The sequence below is a fragment of the Perna viridis genome, chromosome 14, assembly GCF_037379345.1.
Source record: "Perna viridis isolate PV_CMFRI_1.1 ecotype Kerala chromosome 14, ASM3737934v1, whole genome shotgun sequence".
Taxonomy (NCBI): Eukaryota; Metazoa; Mollusca; class Bivalvia; order Mytilida; family Mytilidae; genus Perna; species Perna viridis.
Genome location: NC_142458.1, coordinates 4,991,342 through 5,004,013, shown reverse-complemented (window position 1 = coordinate 5,004,013; position 12,672 = coordinate 4,991,342). Strand labels below are relative to the sequence as shown.

The window sequence follows — 12,672 nt, the reverse complement described above, 5'->3', positions numbered from 1 at the left end:
TTGTCTATAATAGAAAAATCTAGTAGATATTATTCTATATATCAAAGTTTTCAGTTGTTAAGATTTGTATGAAAAAATAGTTGTTTAAAGTTTCTATAAAATTAAGAGAAAATCAATGAGTTCTATTTTTATAGGATGCAGTAAGACTGAATTACTTTTTTACATCCTGTAAAAGTATTTTTCGGCGAATATAACAATGAAATCTATTTTTAGATGATGATAAAATCCGAAATAAAGTTTATTTTTGGTACAAAGGTTTCATTGATTATCTCGTTCGTCACTTCCTTAGGTATTTGTAAAATATATTGACAATATTAGTATTTTTGGCGAATCGCACATTAAAACCTATTTTAAGAAAAATGAGAAATTCCGAAATGAAGCTTATTTTCGGAACTAAGGTTTTATTGCAGTAGTGTTCATTGTATATCTCTTCCATCTGTGAGTAGTTGTAAGATATATTGACAATATTCACGTGTATCTTGATTAATGACTTATTTGCTAAGCTGTTCGGATTTCTCATATTTTCTAATTAATTGCCTTCCCAGAAATACGCATTTCAATGTATCATATACTTTTTCTAAACATTTGATGCCAAGTCACATACTTTTCATACCCTAGTTTGAAACAAAGAATAAAATGAAATATAATATAGTAGTTAACAGTTTGATGTTTTCATCTTCTACACTTCTATTTAATGAATTAGCATTATATTTTTGCATTTTAGATAGTTCTATTCAATGACTACCTGATCTTTGAAATTTACATTCATTTGAATAAAATCATTAACTTACTTGATTAGAGTATGTGTATGACCTAGAATTAAATAAGTTTGTAATAAAGTTGTTCTGGTAGAATTATAAATAGGTATATCTAAGTCATTACAATCTTTTAAGTACTATTCCGTGGAAGAATTAGGCAATGAGTGGTATATCATTTTTCCCATTTTGGTCTTCTTGCCTCAAACATATTCAAACATATCTAGAAAACAACAGAAAGCTATTCAAATCTATGCTGATGCATTGGTGACGTAGATAATTTTTGACTGCCTATATAAGGTAAAAGTTCGGGAAAATTTTCCCGCCATTTTCCATAGTGCATTTAAACTAAATTTGTCCTACCAATATCTTAACAAGGCAAACTTTACAAACAGTTTTACAGTAATTTCTTGATATTATGAGGTATAAATACTTGGATAATACAATAAAATCTATGTGTATTTTTCCTCCATGTGCCACACCTTATACACATTTTGCCTGATTCTTAGACGTAGAAGTACTTAATAACTCATTACTGAATTGATTCTATCGTCTGAATATAGCTGAAATATTGCTGCTCGGACGTTAAACCCCAACAAACAAACAAATTGAATTAATTCACCATTAATCATAAAACTAAACTGTTTCAACAAAACAAGAGTTTCTATGATGTTTTCGCTGTCAAAACATGTGTTTCTATGATGTTTTCGTTTTCAAAACATGGGTTTCTATGATGTTTTCGCTGTCAAAACATGTGTTTCTATGATGTTTTCGTTGTCATAGCAATACAGAAAAAAGAAACGGCATGTAAAATAGATAAAGATTCATATTATTAACAAAAACATGTCACCCAATAAAACATTGTCTAACACTAGTAATCTTGTAGGTGTTATACGATACCCCTTTTCTAATTTCTTAGTAAGAAGAAAACTCTAGAATACAATAGAGGGCACAGTATGCAAATCCATTTCGATAACCTATTTTTAAGTCATTTTCTTCTTAGAAATTGCACAAGTTTATTTTTAGATTTTAAGAAATCCCGACGTCTCGTTTTGTCATGTCTTTATCTTGTATTACATGTACAGGAAATACATACTCTATTGCTTTCCCTTTTAGTTTCATAGTCAGGGAGATCAGAACTGTAAGTAGTTAAATGTGTGTTAATACATTTGTCAACTTAGTAACATGATCATCGTGTTCGATCATAATTCTCATTTCAAAAAAGAATTTATCTTGCTCTTTCCTACCGCTTTTCGTTTGTCTTCTTTGACTGCGACACGTACAATTTAAGTATTTCCGTTTTTCCTGGGTTCTCAACTTATTGCTTCTTTTAAACAAATGTGCATGATGATGTTTGAATTTTACATATATTTTTTTACCATTACCCATAAAAAATAATGTGGCCCTATTATCATTTTTCATGATTATTTTATTAGGAGCATGAATTTACCATACAGTGAATTTTGTTAGAGTAATAGACTAGTATTTTCTTGATTTTCGGATTGCGTTATAATACATGTACTACAAGTTACATGTGCCATTCCACAAGAGACAGGCTTGTATTGTTTTTTTAAGCTTGTGGGCCATTTCGATTCTTGTCGAAATCTTATCCCGTATCACACTATTTTACTATTCAGCCAAATTATTATTATCTGTGCAACATAATATCTGGAAGACTGTTAAAATGTACAAAGACGTATCCTTTCATATAAAACACCTGGAGAACTTTAACACAAAATAAGGCAATTCATTTAAGGCTAAATTAAATGTCCGTTCACATACTACGCGTAATGAGAGATAGGCAACATGAAGATCAATGCTTTAATAATAGTTCATGTATCGCTTCATTGTATTCTGAACAAAATACACAATCATCTAAATCAAACATTTTCTTATGCTTTATACAGGCTCAAATATAAATTGAGGAAATGTCCACGAAAAAAGGGGACGATTGGAACAGCCTTCTCTATTTCTATTGCTATGACCTGAAGAGGAGTTGGCAGATCGAGGATATTGATCTAACCAGACAACTTCAGCAAATTATTCAGGATACAAATATCGAAACAGTAAGCTCTTTCAAGAACCCACTTTCTGATTACCAAGTAACCAGTGCAGTCATTTATCATCTTACGATAGTATTCAAAACTGGAAGTTGGTGGTGGTCGATCGAAAAACAAGGCGATGGAATTACTTTGCAGAGAAGTAAAGGTTTGCAAACACTTTTGGATAATCACAGGGGAGAAAAAAGAAATGTCACAGGCAAATATACTAAAACAATGGAAGATCATGGGAACAAACGAATAATGGAAGTCATCGAATGGTTAAAAGAAAATGGCGAATTGAATAAAGCCTATCATTATTTATCTACTAATTGCAAAGAATTTGCGAAACGGTTGTTTGATTTTGTTGCAAAAAGCAAAACTCTGCATTGGTATGATAGTGCTTTTGACTAAATATAAATAGATAAAGTTTAGCGAATAATTTTAATTCTGAATATATAATTATAGATATTATAAATGACATGATATAGTTCAGTTATTTTCAAAGACTTGTTCACATAATGTGTATGTTTTGTTAGGAAAGAAGTGGTGTGTTTTGCTTATATAAACTAATATTTAATTTATATTGTGTTTGCAGTTTTATTCAGACTGAAAATGTTGCTTTTTTATTTTATTTTTTTCAGTGTTTAATTTACCTAGTAGTCATTGTTACTCAAGTCACCGCAATTTTCATGCATTTTAAAATCGTCCTGTTACTTCCTACTAACTCTTCTCTTGTTTTTCAAACATTTATGAATAGCTTAACTTAATAAGAAAACTTTTATATAATTGGGTTTTTAATTAAGTAGCAGTCTTTGTAAGAATCATGCAAAGTTTGTAACATGTGATACACTCGGAAAAAGCTACAATTTTATTTTTGTAATTAATTTGCTATATAGGTCTATATGATGAAATGCATAATTATTCATTTTAATTATAAGTGGGCTCTTAGGAGATAATTCACATTGAAAATCCAATAGTGTCTGTTGTATTTAAGTGTCAATTACAGAGCCATCTCCCTTTAATTGGAGTTTTACAATACATTCTGTATATTTTTTTTATCTCCTAAGAACAAGAAAGCTACACGTGTAACTTTCTATAAAGCAGAACATTTTGAAAAAAATATCAAAAATAAATATGTAGGCTTTTAAACCATGAATCGGATTTTGCAAGATTATTATCCGGAGTGCTACTTTAGAATTTACATATAAGGAACTATATGACCGTGAAGCCTTAAAGTCTATTTTGTAAATAGGAATATAATTGGTCAACAAAATTTACACCAGGATGTGAGTGATGTTGTAATTTCATAACAAAATTAAAAAATAACACAAACAAATAATAAAAAACATATGCCTTGGCATGATACATCATGGCTTTCTTCAGATTTTAATTGTTATACTTTGTCTTTAAACGTTCCTGTTATTTCCTACTTACATGGTTTATTGATGATAAAAAAAACACATTTACATATATCTAAAATGACAATGCATCGAATATATAATGTTTAAGAGAATAAAGGGGATAGAAATGGTGAATATATCGGAAAGACAACAACCCCTTCGGACTGAAAAATGTCACCTCAAAATTACAGTGGGTCTTCAATGAACATCAAGAAAACCATCACACCATAAGGCAGGCTGCAATTGGCTCCAAAACAGCACTGTATTCAAATACAACTAAACAATTTCCCCATTATAGTCCAATAGCATAAAAGCATAAAAACGAAACAATACATACAGAGACCAGAAATTCCTGAATTTAGCCAGGCGCAAACAAAAGCCGGTCAATTTTAATACTACGAAATGCTGTCTTTAATGATTTGACATGAGATATTAACTATATCCCTTATTGAACTCCCCTTGCTATGTGAAGAATACTATAATGAAGTATAGGGTGTGGGATTCTGTACTAGACAGTGAGTCCTTTGAATCGGTTGAAAAATTTCAGGAGTGTTTTTACGAGGTTACGACATCGAAAACATCGATGTAGTAATTTCTCTGTTCTTTCGTTAAAATCCGAGGCAATATTAAGAACACGAGCAAATCAAATCAATTGTGAAAAATAAAAATACCATATTTGTGGTGACAAGGGATCATCACTATCTTAAAACGGACGGTTAACAATGGAGAATAACAAAATCGTTCCTTTTATTGGAAATAGTGTTATTAAATTTACCATTATTGAAAAAATGAATTCTAAGATAAAAAAAACGGATATTCTTTCATATCTATATTTGCATTACTCCAAGAAATTTCTGCAGGACATATATCAGTAGTATAAAGATTGAAGTCGTCGTTGTGAAGAGCTTTATAATCGTCCAGATATCTGAGAAATTTATTTATCTATCAAATGTTATATTGAAGGGTTTTATTTATTCTAGCCATAAATTGTGATTTGTATTAATACAGAAAGAGATCCGCAATATGTGGTGCACAATGGGTCCATGGGAATTCCAATAGCTTGATTGACAGTACCGCTAAAGCGAAGAAAATGTTGTCTAATAGGTATTCGAGTGCGGTAAGCATATCAACAGAAGACCAAATTACATAGTTTTATGTTTTTCGTTACTAAAAAGTGATCTAAAATAATTTGAACAAATATATTAACATCCCCATTTATCAAAGGATCATTTAATATATGTAAAATAATTGTTTTTTATAAGATTATGTGGAAGTGTATAAAGCAGTGTATATGGTAGAAAATTTTTTTTTAAAAAATAACAGTATTCTCTACCTGGTGGAAAACAGTTGAAATGACGTTGCAATTAAGCTCATTTCCGAAGACAAAACACAAACAAATCATAACAAAAATATATAAAACCAATATTACTGTAAAAGCAGGGGGTATATATCTGTTACTGCCTCACGCTGTACAGTGATGTTTTCAAGTGGTGAACCTCCATATATATGTATATGTATCAGGTGAATAACGTAGATATTTGATATCATTAGTTTCATCAATCTTTTTTCCCTAATCGTTTCTTCCGAATGTGAATTAATTCAAGGTCAACATAAGAATTTTTTTTAATAACCTCATGTGCACTTCTATGGCATCAAAACATACAAGTTGAAAATGAAAATGCATTTATTTGTTGAGTTCCTTAATGTCTGCAAATGATAACGTGACTGGTAGGGGATGCATTTATTTCAGTAATTTTATTTTCAGATTTGTGTATGTCGGTTTATGTTTAACTAGTTCGCGAGGTATCCTTACAAAAATATCAAACGTTAAATTTAAAAGGTATGACCCGAATTTTAAAATATTCCAAAAAGCGAAAGTAAGTTATGATATGACAATATTTTTGGAAATTATATACCAAATCGTCATCAAAGTGATATGTTATGTAGTTTACAATCATTACCGCCATACTTAAAAAAAACTGAAGTTATACTTCATACAAGAAAAACGACTAGAACGAATGTATAGTAGGGATTAAAGTTGAGGTTAAAATATCACTGAGCATGCATGTTTATGTACATGTACAGTTTTCGTCAATCGAAAGGGCTTTCTCCCACTATGAAATGTGGAGCCTCACTAGGTCTTGCTACCACTATCAAATATGCAGCCCATCTTGTAAATAACCTATACTAGGATGATCTCAGATTTGGGGTGCCTCGCTTCAACTCATTATTTTTAAAATAAAATCGAATATATCGCTATTTACTGCTCAGCAACCACTTGGCAAATGATGAATCTAATTGGACCGAAAATGAACGTCACGTATCGTCTCATACACAATGAATGCTGTAAAACACAGCTCTATCATCACTGAAGTTTCGACTATTATAACACCAGATTGTCACCATTCCAGAGATGCATTATCTAACCTTTAACAAAATCAAATTTTAACTGTCATCTCTTTCTAATCTTACGAGGCAGGAATCGTGAAATATTTTTCAAGACTTGATTAAAATCAGAACCCCATTTGTACGTTTTAAACTGTTTAATTCCACGTTTTCTGTTTTGTTTGTTTGGCTTGATTTTTTTCTCGTTTAGAGGGGTGTAGGGAAAACACCTTTTGAATATTAATAATAATTTTCCTCTGTATTGCACGTCAGTGTGATACGAAGAAATGTTCCATATTTTCATAAATGCTGCCGTTCAGAAATGTAAGTAAAGATAGCGGACACCAAAGGGCAGTTTCTGGTGAAAAAAAACTTTGATATGTTAGCAAATTAGAGCAGAATTAAGCAATAATACTATGACACCCCCCTTTAAGTGTTTGATCGGAACCACCCCATTTTCATATGAATAAAGTTTGGTATCTGCCCTTTACATAAATATCGAATAACAACTAGAAATATTCATACTCCACCGCATCATTAAACTGTTTTATATTGTGCGATTTCTTTACTGTCTGCCTCATTATAAACACCCCGACATTAATGTGGAAATATAATACATGTAGATGTATCTTTAAGTTTCAGCCAATATATTGATATAATATCACAGTTGCAGATCCAGATCTTGGTTAGCTGGGAAAGCTGACCAAATGTCAGATTTTTTATGAACTTTTTTTAAAATTTTTACAAGTTTAACAAGGGGACGAATAGTTCAGGATAGTTGGTCTTAATGCCGAGCGGAGCGATGCAAATGATTGGGGGTTAAATTTGTTAAAAATCAAGATTTCGTGCTAAAAAATACCTTTTTCAATAAAACGGGAGCACGAACCTCCACCCTATATGAATCAACAACTGCTGAATTTAAAAGACAATATTGAATGAATGTCGTGAAATAAAACATACAAATCAGCTGCACGTCGTCAACTTTTTCAAAACTCAAAATGTCAAGTAGAACCACAAGTCTTGGGCCTCGCAAAGCAAACCTCCGACAAGTTACTGATTTTAAAAGGCTTTGTTTTCCAACTCACATACATGTAATGTTCTAGGCAACTGTCATGTTCTTATACATTGTATCATTGAAGATAATGTGATAATTCTTACGAGTTGCTTTATAGTTCTGCAGTTAGTTTGCAGTCATTTATTCGCCTTAACATGTATCAATAATCATTTTTCTAAACATTGGACATTTACATGTTTATAAGGTGCATGTACTTGTATCGAAACACGCACTTCAGCAGCCGTAAAATATTATAGGGTGTGGGGTTACATATCATATTACACACTGAGTGTTAATTGGTTTCACCCATAGTTGTACGAGATAAGACGAATTAAGTTATATGACACTTTTAACTTAATTTTACGGTGATAATTATTATTTTTAAGATATAAATGTCATACTCATTTTTTTTAAATTGAGAAACACAATATTTTCTTAAGTTACAACTTAAATCACAGCTACTTTCATGAATGTCGCCTTCAAATTGAGCAGAATTACCCATCCTAATACCTAACATGTACATGTAAGACTTATTCCCCTGAAATATGTCTTCCGTCGGTGGTATGGTACCTGGTCGTATTATTTCATAAATATTTATAAGTAACCTGCCTCTCTGTACACCAAATGTCTTTTTTAACCTTTATTTTATTAAAATTTGGGGGGGGGAGATATAAGGCGATTTATAGCAATGAATAATATTTCAAAATCTACTATTTGACATCACATAACATGACATTGTATCTTATTTTATATATACCTCATTACCAAAATAATCTATAATATATAGTGAAGGGGTCATAAACCGGCTGTAATTTAATTAGCAGATTAAAACAATATACTCTTATTACGCATGAGTGATTTTTGACACGCGTCTATTAAGATAATATAAATTTTCAAATACCTAAATATCTAATGTTCAAATTTTACAGATACTATCCATATATTATTTGCTTTATTCATGCAAAATTTAAAGAATATCGATTAATCGCGTAAGTCCTTTGCGCGCTCAGGGCACCTGAGCGGTGTTTGGACAAACAAAAGCAACACTTAAAAAAAAAACGGCCAAGCTAATTCATGATTTACGATTATGTGGTTATGTGTAGGTATGCATAGTTGATTATTTTTCAAGGCACATGTTACAGCAACCTTTAAATAAATCTTTAGGTCACAAATGTAGACTAAATATTATATATGTATTAGGATTTGCACATATACATGCATTCTGGTTGTTACGTTACTTTAAACAGGGTTACATTCGAAGACTTCCAATATCTAAGCTAGTAGTACATTTGAAATGTAGAAGAAATTAGGTATAATATGTGGCCCTGATACTATATCAGTCATGTATACAAATGTAAGTACCATGTACATGTAAAAAAAAATACTAATTTCTATCAACATAAAGTCCGTAAATCTGTATGCATAGAGGTACTTGCCTAAGGTATATAAACTAATAATTAAGCTTGTGTTATGCAATTCACTAACCATGCGAATAGGTAATATATTGGAATCATTTTGCCGGTTGATCCGTCCGTCTGTATGAAATTTCATCAAAAACATTTTCCCTTCCACTGGACAAATTAATTTCTAGTTTTGTATGCAGCAATATATACATAGGGCATAGGAAAATCTTTGTTAGTGTCCAGTATATAGGGCATAGGAAAATCTTTGTTAGTGTCCAGTATATAGGGCATAGGAAAATCTTTGTCGGTGTCCAGTATATAGGTCATAGAGCAATCTTTGTTGTCAAGTATTAACCTCCGGTTTAATTGGACTTCCGTTTTAACTTACAGAATGATACAGACTTTTTTGCCACATGAACCTCAGGTCCCACTAGATGGGTTGATTTGAAATCATTTGCCACGTTGGCATGCGGCATAATATCCGTGGGACACATGTTGTTAGCGATTTTTGCTATTGTTCGAGTGCAGGTAGATTCTCACAGCACGACAACGTATTTCAATTTAAATTAGTGTATCTAGTCTCTTAACAGAGAATTCGAAGATTTAAAAAAATATCTACTCAGTAGATTATACCGCCATTAAACCTACTGGACAGAAAATTGATTTTTACCAGTGTAAATATGCGTACTAGTAATAATCGGGTATACCTTATAAGAATAACCAACTGCGATGAGGTCTTAGGCGTAGTCCTGAAAACCCGGGAATTATCTAAGAGCCACATTTTTTCTTTTATACGGTACCGTCTGTATGTATGAATGAAACGAAAAAAAAAGTCATAATTTTAACAAGCTATTCATTCAATCCAGTGTGTTTGCTTATATTCACAATATCCTCTGTATTTTTGCTCAATATGGAGTACATGAAAAATGGAATGCGATAGAACGATAATAGGGTTATACTGAATGTAAGTCTTTTGTGTACGGTTCCACGATACATGTATACTCTTTTGAAAGCGAAAGATGAAATGTCTTCCCTGTAAATTATACATTATTACCACGATTATTAGACATTTATGGGGGAAATACACATTCTTCATCGGGGGAACTTTAAAAAGTATTGCGGTACCAGTAGGTACATGTAAAAAAAATAATTTTTATATAAAAATATAATATTTGTTTGAGAATATGCTTTGTAAAGTTAATGTCAGAAGTGAAACTGTAATTATAAGTCATTCAGATTTCCGGCATTTTCCGTAGCTCAGTTTTACCGTTTATTTGAATATTAGTTTTCCTTTGTGCTGCACAACCATAGATCTGTAACTACAGATCTATGATACTACAGTGGCATGTAAGGCAGTAGGTAAAGACCGAATTAATAATATCATTAGAAACGACTTGCAGCCGTAACATGTGCATGCAAAAGTCTATCGAACGTATATGAGTCATATAACTTTGCCAATCTTGTATAGGAAAATAAGACACATATTTTTTGTTTCAAAATCGTCCGAATGGATGGCCTTTTAAAAAGCCAATCTTGTTGTAATATATATAACAAAATTTGAACCCCTTCGAAAGATCACCTCCCATTAAGGAATCTCTAGGTCCGGCCGCCGTTGACACCATTTTCACGTGCGTAATTTTAAGCGGACGAATACTTGTAGAGTTCTCGGAAGTAAATGTACTTAGGTTTCAGTACATTCAGGGAATAATAAGTTTTATTGACTAAGTTCGCATATTAGCTAAATATGATTAAAACTGCCGATACAATACAAAATAAAAATGTGCGCCAATACGGGATCTAGCCTTCAAATTCGGGATTAAGCCGTCCCCGTACAATACGTCATACTGGACTGGTTAAAGCCCATATTGGCCTAGTGTATTGGTGTATTTAGTCAATAAAGGTATATTTGCGTAAGGTTTTTCATATTGGCTGATTTATCGGTCCTCGGCTAAAAGTATAACATTTCGTCTACTCTTCAATCCAATATGGCCAGCCTCGGACCAATAATAAAGCCAATATGGAAAATCTTACGTAGTAATATTATACTATACATCTGGTATGAAATAAGAAAATTTTGAGTGTAAATTATGTGAATTGTCATTCAATGCGATTATTCCCTCCAAATTTGAGTGGACCATACGCCCGGCACATTTTCTCTGAGATCCTCACCTGGTGTATTTAGTATATGACATTAAGCAAAACACTATATACTGACAAAAGAAAAAAAAATCAAATAGGGTCAAACGTAACAAACGCACCAGCGCATTACCAAATACAGAAATGTAACTAAATATTCTCAGAGATCACAAAAAAAATAAATAAAAATCCTTGAGATTGTTAGCAGCCCTATATCCGCTATTTTATATTTCATCGCGCGAATCCAATAAAGGGCGTACCGGGCTTACGCCCCATAAAATTAGGGATTTTTGTTGCAAGAAATCTGCTTTTTCAGTAATCTCTTTCCCAATTGTCTTGCAACTCTTCATACTAATCCCCCTCCAACCTGAAATCCCAAAACCGCCCTTGAGCTTTAGGGATCCCGGAGTGGAACCCAATTTCAAGGTAGTAACAATTTATTCAGTCCCAGAAACCAGACATAGAAAATAGGAATAGAACACTACGTACTCCCTGTATACTACTAGTATGCAAGTCCACTTGTATTCAAGCTGCAAGAGAATATAATTATATGTCCCTGGATATACGTGTGCATCGTCGAATAGTCCAGATATATTCTCTGATCTTGCTACCCCCGTATTCCTTTTTATTTTAATTATATTTACCTCACTATAAGAGTCGAATACAGGGATGATGAATTGGTGAGAGGGAGGAGTCCAGGCTATTAACTGTTCATTTTTTAGTAAATTTTGCACGTAACAAGCAAAATTTCACATAAGGGCGGAACCCTATGGATCTACATGTATGTATTACAGACTAATTATGCCGCACGCACTTCATCTGCCAATTTTGATTCTTGAATCTTTCCCAAACCGATACCTCAATAAAAAGTTAAGAATATGTGAGTCCCCCGGTTTTTATGGTCAAAGGACTAACTGCTAATTATTCATGAAATTAATATTATTATAGTATTGGTCAATATGGTTCATCCACACGATGGCCCCCGTAAAAAGTATGTGTACATACAGTCATATGCAACCATGCTACGGGTTAATTTTATCTTTGCGACTCAATAAATGAATCTATGTTGATTTTAGTTAGGGTGTAATTATCATATGGACAGTTAATTCGATATTCTCTCTCTCTCTCTCTCGAAACGAGAGGCCCCGTTCAGGTCCGGGTGTCAAAAGAATAGGCCTGCAGCAGCGCTAAGCTTGTCGTAAAAGGTGACTAAATAGTGCTCAGAAACCTAGCCGGAGGCTAGGCGCTCTGCCCACAGAGAAATTGGGTTGTGTGCCCCAGGTGGTAGAACGGGGTACCCCTGGCGTGTTAGTTGCTGGAGTTGTCAGGCTATAATACGAAAAACCTGACCGCAAACCATAGTGGTGCAGCGTGTTAGGAAAGATGCCACGTTCGTCGCATATTTAAGAACCCTTCTGTGGTATTCGATAGGAGTGGGAACCTTTCCTCCACCACAGGAGGCTAAATTGCCTGACCCTACCCATCCCTCCCTTTCAT

The 12,672-nt window shown here is 32.9% G+C and overlaps 1 long non-coding RNA gene across 1 annotated transcript; it reads left to right on the top strand.

Annotated features, from left to right (window-relative positions):
- Window positions 1–444: 444 nt before the first annotated feature.
- Window positions 445–3,517, top strand: LOC148597866 (uncharacterized). The gene is made up of 2 exons (XR_015918527.1): window positions 445–1,896; window positions 2,663–3,517. It is a non-coding gene; the product is annotated as an uncharacterized LOC148597866 (long non-coding RNA).
- The last annotated feature ends 9,155 nt before the right edge of the window (window positions 3,518–12,672 follow it).